Source organism: Capra hircus, chromosome 8 (assembly GCF_001704415.2).
Source record: "Capra hircus breed San Clemente chromosome 8, ASM170441v1, whole genome shotgun sequence".
In the NCBI taxonomy this organism is placed as follows: Eukaryota; Metazoa; Chordata; class Mammalia; order Artiodactyla; family Bovidae; genus Capra; species Capra hircus.
This window is the reverse complement of record NC_030815.1, coordinates 89,282,284-89,290,894: the sequence shown is the minus strand read 5'-3', so window position 1 is coordinate 89,290,894 and position 8,611 is coordinate 89,282,284.

Sequence of the window (8,611 nt, the reverse complement as noted above, 5' to 3'; positions counted from 1 at the left end):
CTGAGCTACAATCAGATCCAGGTCTGGTTTTTACTGATTGTATAGAGCTTCTCCATCTTTGGCAGCAAAGAACAGAATCAATCTGGTTTCAGTATTGACCAACTGGTGATATCCATTTGTAGAGTCATCTCTTTGGTCGTTGGAAAAATGTGTTTGCTATGACCAGCATGTTCTCTTGACAAAATTCTGATAGCCTTTGTCCTGCTTCATTTTGTGCTCCAAGGCCAAACTTGGCTGTTATTCCTGACATCTCTTGACTTCCTACTTTTGCTTTCCAGTCTACTATGGTGAAAATGACATCTTTTTTGGTATTAGTTATAGAAGGTGTTGTACGTCTTCACAGAACCATTCAACTTAAACTTCTTCAGCATCAGTGGTTAGAATAGAAAGTTGAATAACTGTAATGTTGAATGGCTTGCCTTGAAAATGAACTGAGATCATTCTGTCATTTTTGAGATTGAACCCAAGTACTGCATTTCAGACTCTTTTGTTTACTATGAGGGCTGCTCCATTTTTTCTAAGAGATTCTTGCCCATAGTAGTAGATATAATGTTCATCTGAATTAAATTCACCCATTCCCATCCATTTTAGTTCATTAATTCCTAATATGTTGATGTTTACTCTTGCTATCTCCTGCCTGACCGTGTCCAGTTTGCCTTGATTCATGGACTAACATTCCAGGTTCCTATGTAAAATTGTTCTTTACATCATTGGACTTTACTTTCACCACCAGATACATCCACAACTGAGCATCATTTCTGCTTTGGCCCAGCCACTTCATTCTTTCTTGCGGTGTGATTAGTTGCTCAGTCGTGTCCGACTCTTTGCGACCCCATGGACTGTAGCCCACCAGGCTTCTCTGTCCGTGGGATATTCCAGGCAAGAATACTGGAGTGGGTTGCCATCTCTCCTCCAGGGGATCTTCCCAACCCAAGGATAGAGTCCAGGTTTCCCGCATTGCAGGTGGATTCTTTACCATCTGAGTCACCAGTGAAGCTATTAGTAATTGCCCTCTGTTCTTCCCCAGTAATATTTTGGAATTCTTCTGACCTGATGGGCTCATCTTCTGGTGTCATACCTTTTTGCCTTTTCATACTGTCGATGAGATTCTCCAGGCATGAATTCTGGAGTGGGTTGCCATTTTCTCCTTCAGCAGATTGTGTTTTGTCAGAACTCTCCACTATGACCCGCCCATCTCGGGTGGCCCTGCATGGCATGGCTCATGGCTCACTGAGTTATGCAAGCCCCTTTGCCACAACAAAGCTGTCATCCATGAAGGGGGTTTTTAACCTCTACCTTAGGTTCTTATATCATATCAAACAGTTGTATCATTCTGAATTTAGTCTGCTGAGATTCCACTCATCATGTAACCCCCTGGCAAATTCCACCACTTAGAAGGGAATGAGAGTGAAAGACAAATAGCTTCTTAGTGTTATCATGAAAATAGCTTTGACTTCACGAACCCCTTCATAGGATCCTAGTGTCTCCCCAAGGATGGCTAGACCACACTTATCCACAAGGGAAGCACTGGGGCAATTATCTAATCATTGAAACCTAAGTAACCTGCTCATGGCTCAATTATTTGGGCAATTTAGATATTTCTCCTTATAGTTCCAAAAATTCATGACACAATATTCTACATCATTTTGTCCATGAAGATTCTAGTAGTAAGAGGTAATAGAGTTGGAAAGACAGAAAGAGCTAGAGAAAGAACACAGACAGGAAGAAAGAGAAAGGAAGAGAGTACACCTGGAGTTTGCCTCACAGACCTTCACCATCAATTTGCTGAGAAAGAAGCAGGTCCAGAGTTCCTTCTGTGTTCCCAGAAGAGGCCAGCCTTCCACGTAGTCTCACTGGGTTCAGGGACCAGTTTCAACATATTCCCTGAAGCTGTTGCAGAGTGGTCAAAGAAGTCCAGAGTAGCAACCTCATTGTGGATATTTACCCATTTTTAAATGCCCCTGGCCCATCCCTGCCTAGGGGACTGAAAAATCAAATTGCTGCACTGTTGTCTATCAATGATATTTTCATGTGCCTCAAAATCTTATTTTCCAGTGCTAGTTTTAAAAAGTTGATTGTAAAATAGAACCGTTCTCTCAGAAAATATGAATATATTTATCAAGACACTATGGCTTAAAATGATAGTGTAAACTTTTATAATATCCTTTTTATAAATTAAAGCCTTTATTTGGAATAAGAACTCTCTAAAAGATCAACATTTTCTTTTCACCAAGCCCTGGTTCCCAGCCCAATTTTCAGAAATATTTTGGAAAAGCACCAGCTTGTGATACCAACCATCCAGCTAGTATCTAGACATAGCTACATTCTTATGGTCATTACCCTCTCATTGACTCTTTATGGAATGAAGATAATGTCATGGTCAACTTTCTCCTTAAAATAAACTTAACTGCAACATGATTTTCTTTAGAATTGAAGTTATAAACACTTTCTATATTAAGTCTTTTCTGATTCTAAAACTGTTGCAGATTTATGAAAATTTGATGACAGGATTTTTAAAAATCACCTGTAAACCTACAACCATCAGATAGATGGTTTTAATAGATGTCCTTCCAGTCATCTTTCTAAGCCTACATATGGGCTATATGTATACAGCACATACATTGTAGTGTAAGTGCCTGACATTAAGCTTTTGACTGCATGAGCGTCTGCTTCAAAGATCTTGAAGCTGTGTGACAGTTACTAGCAAAACAACCAGATAAGGAAGCAAACCACCCCCATGGAGCTTATCCAAAGAAATAGAATCGATAGGGTGTGTGTGTGTGTGTGTGTGTGTTTGTAGGCATGTATCATAGGGACTTGGCCCATGTGGCTATGGAGAAGTTCCATGGTGTCTTGCTTTTAATCTAGAGACCAAGGAGAGCCAGTATGTAAATTGTAGTCCAAGTCCAAAGGCCTGAGAGCAGGAGAGCCGATGGTATTAAGTCCTATCCTGAGGGTGGAAGACCATGTCCTAGTTCAAGCAGTCAGGCAGAGAGAGACAGAGAGAGAGAGACAGAGAGACAGAGAGAGAGAGACAGAGATTCCTCGCTTTCTCTGCCTTTTTATTCTCTCCATGCCCTCAGTGGATTCAAAGATGCCCACCCATACTGAGGAGGGCAATCTGCTTTCGTACTCTACAGATTTAAATGCTCATTCATCTGGAAATATCCTCATAGGCACCTCCAGAAATGATGTATAGCCAAAGCCTGGGCACTCGTGGTCCAGTCAAGTGGACACATATTTAGCCATCACATCCAACAGTGAGACAGACCACAAGGCCAGGGACCCAGCGCTTGTCCCAGCCTGCTGCTCCTGCAGACCTCTTGTCCTGGTCTAGAGCTGGTGTCACAGGCGGCTGAGCTGCAGGTGGAGGGAAGGAGGAACGCTATGTGAAATGTAGCCTGGAGTGGAGAGTCTCAGCTGGAATGGCCTCGGAGGTTCTCTGTACCCTCAGGATCAAATCCAGATTCTTTTAGGAATTACCTGACTCCCCAGCTCCTTGGCAAATCCATCTGCCTGCTGGACACTATGTTCTCTTTCAGCTCTGGTGTGCTGCAGACTTGTCTCCTTGGAATTGCTTCTTCTCCCCTTGCATCAGCTAACCCCCTTGCATCCCCCAGGATTCTGCTTCACTGTGCTCTTTCCCTGGGAATTTTTCTCTAACAGCTCCAGATCTGGGGCAGGTGTCCCTCAAGTGTGCTGTATGGCACCCTGACAGGGTCTATTGTCTTAGTCCTGCCCCAGTCAGCTTCGTGACTTTCAGTTCAGTTCAGTTCAGTCGCTCAGTCATGTCCAGCTCTTTGCGACCCCATGGACTGCAGCACGCCAAGCCTCCCTGTCCATCACCAACTCCCGGAGTTTACCCAAACTCATGGCCATCGAGTAGGTGATGCCATCCAGCCATCTCATCCTTTGTTGTCCCCTTCTCCTCCCACCTTCAATCTTTCCCAGCATCAGTGTGTTTTCAAATGAGTCAGCTCTTTGCATCAGGTGGCCAAAGTATTGGAGTTTCAGCTTCAACATCAGTCCTTCTAATGAATATTCAGAACTGATCTCCTTTAGGATGGACTGGTTGGATCTCCTTGCAGTCCAATGGACTCTCAAGAGTCTTCTCCAACATCACAGTTCAAAAGCATCAATTCTTTGGTGCTCAGCTTTCTTTATAGTCCAACTCTCACATCCATACATGGCTACTGGAAAAACTATGGTTTTGACTAGACGGACCTTTGTTGACAAAGTAATGTCTCTACTTTTTAATATGCTGTCTAGGTTGGTCATAACTTTTTCCGGAGCAAGCGTCTTCTAATTTCATGGCTGCAGTTACCATCTGCAGTGATTTTGGAGTCCAAAAGAATAAAGTCAGCCACTATTTCCCCATCTGTTTGCCATGAAGTGATGGGACTGGATACCACGATCTTAGTTTTCTGAATGTTGAGCTTTAAGCCAACTTTTTCACTCTCGTTCACTTTCATAAAGAGGCTCTTTAGTTCTTTTTCGCTTTCTGCCATAAGGGTGGTGTCATCTGCATATCTGAGGTTATTGATATTTCTCCCGGCAATCTTGAGTCCAGCTTGTGCTTCATCCAGCCCAGAATGTCTCATGATGTACTCTGCATATAAGTTAAATAAGCAGGGTGACAATATACAACCTTGACATATTCCCTTTTCTATTTGGAACTAGTCTTTTGTTCCATGTCCAGTTCCAACTGTTGCTTCCTGACCTGCATACAGATTTCTCAGGAGGCAGGTTAGGTGGTCTGGTATTCCCATCTCTTTCAGAATTTTCCACAGTTTGTTGTGATCCACACAGTCAAAGGTTTTGGCATAGTCAATAAAGCAGAAATAGATGTTTTTCTGGAACTCTCTTGCTTTTTTGATGTGACTTTGGACAGGTCCTTTTGCTCCAGTGTGTGTCCAGCTTCTTTATGTGGAAAATGATAAAGTTGGACCATATGATATGAAGGTGTTTCATTTGAGAACTATATGATTCTCCAAATCTTTTATTACTTATATAACCAACTTGTAACTTCTACTTGTCTAAGCTGTCCACAGAAAGAGGGTAATGGATATTATCTTCCACTTCACCTTTGTAAACTTTCCAGCTCTTTGTCCAAAGTCGGAAACTTCATTTCTGGATGGTCGCAGTCATGGTCACTTGACCAGAAGCTCCCCTGGTTTGATCCAGCTGGACTGTGGATAATGAGAAGCTGAGGAAATATGTCATCAGTTTTGGCCATCAAATGTCATCAGATGAACCAATTGGCCATCTCTTTTTATTTTCAGAGATGCATGCGGTGGAGATTAACCAGACACTTAGGGAGAAAAAAAAATATCAGTGCTCAGGAAACTTCTGGTATTCAGGTTCACCAGGTCAAGAGCATCAGGCTCCAGAGATTTCTACTATTGTTTCATTTTTCTGTCCAGTTAGGAATGGTTGGGCTTTTGAATACTCTTCCAGGAAGAAGTTTAGTTCAGTTCAGTCGCTCAGTTGTGTACGACTCTTTGCGACCCCAGGGACTGCACTTGCCAGGCCTCCCTGTCCATCACCAACTCCCAGAGCTTACTCAAACACATGTTTGTTAAGTTGGTGATGTCATCTAACCATCTCATCCTTCGTCGTCCCCTTCTCCTCCTGCCTTCAATCTTTCCCAGCATCAGGGTCTTTTCCAATGAGTATATTATTCGCATCAGGTGGCCAAAGTATTGGAATTTCAGCTTCAACATCAGTCCTTCCAATGAATATCAGGACTAATTTCCTTTAGGATGGACTGGTTTGATCTCCTTGGAGTCCAAGGGACACTCAAGAGTCTTCTCCAATGCCACAGTTCAAAAGCATCAGTTCTCTGGGAAGGAGAGAGACCACCAAAGACCTGCCACTGAAAAACTGAAACAGAATTTTGTTTGAATTCATTGTTTCATTTTGGCTCCAACCACATAATAAATTTAGTTCAAGCTGAAGACTGAAGCAAGGAAAGAGAACTAGGTGCTTCTAACCACATCAGCTGAGCCTTTGCAACTTCTGAAACAGCAAACTTTTCCTGGGACACAGCCTCAGAGAGAAGGTGAGGTGATAGCTGATACTGAAGTTTGCCCCTAATTTCTGTGAAAAAATTCTAGGCACATGCTGCTGGTTCTGCTATAACACCCTATATGTATTCTCCTAAAAACCTTGCTTTTTTCAAAATCACAGAAGGATCAAAGGAAAACTTGGTTGAGGGCAGACAACTCCAGACCCATCAGTTCAGTTCAGTTCAGTTCAGTCGCTCAGTCGTGTCCGACTCTTCGTGACCCCATGAATCACAGTAATATAACTATGTAAATAAGCACTAACAAAATCAATACTTTATGCATCTGCTGCTGCTGCTGCTAAGTCGCTTCAGTCATGTCCGACTCTGTGTGACCCCATTTACAGCAACCCACCAGGCTCCCCTGTCCCTGGGATTCTCCAAGCAAGAACACTGGAGTGGGTTGCCATTTCCTTCTCCAATGCATGAAAGTGAAAAGAGAAAGTGAAGTCGTTCAGTCGTGTCCAACTCTTAGCGACCCCATGGACTGCAGCCTACCAGGCTCCTCCATCCATGGGATTCTCCAGGCAAGAGTATTGGAGGTAACTTAGACTCCCCAGGCAGACAAATCAGTGGGATTGGAGGCTGCCTCGGCGAGTATCAGAATTGCACAAAACCAGGAGAGGGAAATGAGGGAAATGCTGGCTTGCTGGCATTCAGATAAGGCTGTGTAAGGAGGCACAGAAAGAAGGGGGCAACCTGCTCAAGGAGGAGCCCTGGGGGTCTGCATTGGGGGCGTTCCTTTCTAGGGAGGGAGCCCTGGGCAGAAGCACTGGCTTTCCCTTTTTTTTTTTTTAACTTTTTATTGTGAAAAGTTTTAGACTTATACAAAAGTAGAGGGAACTGTATAGTAAGCTTACATGTAGTTACCACTCAGCTTTAACTGTTACCAACTCATGACCAGTCTTATTTGACCTACTGCCTACCTCTCTCCCCATGCCTGTCCCAAACTGTGAACTATGTTTAAAGCAAATTTCAGATGTCACATAACAGCTTTTGTAAATATTTCAGTGAGTATTTTTTGAAAATAAGAAACCTTTTAAAAATAAACCATTTACTTAATATCTTTATTACACTACGTGATTATGTTTCCTTAATATCATAATTCAAATGTTTATATTTTCCTGATTATGTTGTTCATATTTTTGGTACCATATCTAAGAATTCAGTGTCAAATCCAAGGTCATGAATATTTAAACTTATGTGTTCTTCTGAGTTTTTTTTAATCTTTATTGGATGGTCAAATTGTAGCTTTCCATTGTCCAAGTTAGGACAGTTTAGACTGTTTTGCAGTAACAAACCCTGAAACCTCAGTAACTTACAATAAAAATTACATATTCTTGCCACGCGTACAATATGAATTGGACAATCCTCCTATACCTTGCAGCTACATAAAGTAAGCAAAGCCCATGAGAGAGATTTTAAAAATCAGCCCATGAAATACCCAATTTTCACCCAACTTCCATTGGCCAGATCTGTTACCTGTCTCAACCTAATTGCAGTGGAGACTGAGAAAGTAACCTTCCTGTCTGCTCAGGAACAGAACTGTCCTCTGCAGCATGCTTTCCTCTATTTGCTGTGTTGACTCAGTTACTGGCTTTGTGTATCGAGCAAAATGAGAATTATGAAAACTGAATATTTTGAATTAAGACATTATCAGAAAATATTTTATAATTTCATTAGAGATTTTACATCTTGCTTTCTGTATCCTTGAAAATTATAAGATTATTGATTCTTTTGAGCTGTGGTGTTGGAGAAGACTCTTGACAGTCCCTTGGACTGTAAGGAGAAAAAACCAGTCAATCCTAAAGGAAACCAATTCTGAATATTCATTAGAAGGACTGATGCTGAAGCTGAAGTTCCAATGCTTTGGCCACCTGATGATATGAAGAGCCAACTCATTAGAAAAGGCCCTGATGCTAGGAAAGATTGAAAGCAGGAGGAGAAGGGGACGCAGAGGATGAGATGGTTGGATGGCATCACTGACTCAATGGACGCGAGTTGGAGCAGGTTCCAGGAGATGGTGAAGGACAGGGAAACCTGGTGTGCTGCAGTCCATAGGGTTGCAAAGAGTCAGACATGACTGAGTGACTGAACAATGCAACAATAATATATACATATATGAATATATAATATATGTATATAATGCACATGTATATATACAGTCTCTGAAAGGAAAGTTGGGGGGAGAGTAAAGAAAATGTTTGAAGAAATAATGACTGAAAAATTTCCAAACTTGAAACTGTAAACCCACACAAAGGAGGCTTAACGAGTCCTTCACAAGAAACCATGAAGGTTAATCAAATGTGCCCAACTACCCATGGATGCTCTTTTCTTTTAAATTATTTCTTTCTTTTGTTTCATTTTGAATAGTTTCTATTGCTACATAGTCAAGTTTCTTTTCCAAGACCTAATTTCCACTAATCTATTCCAGTATATTTTTCATCACAGAATCCTAGCTTTCATTTAGAAAGTTCGATTTGGTTCTTTAAAAATATTTTTGCATCTTTAGTTAACTTCTTGAACATCTGAAATACATTACAATAA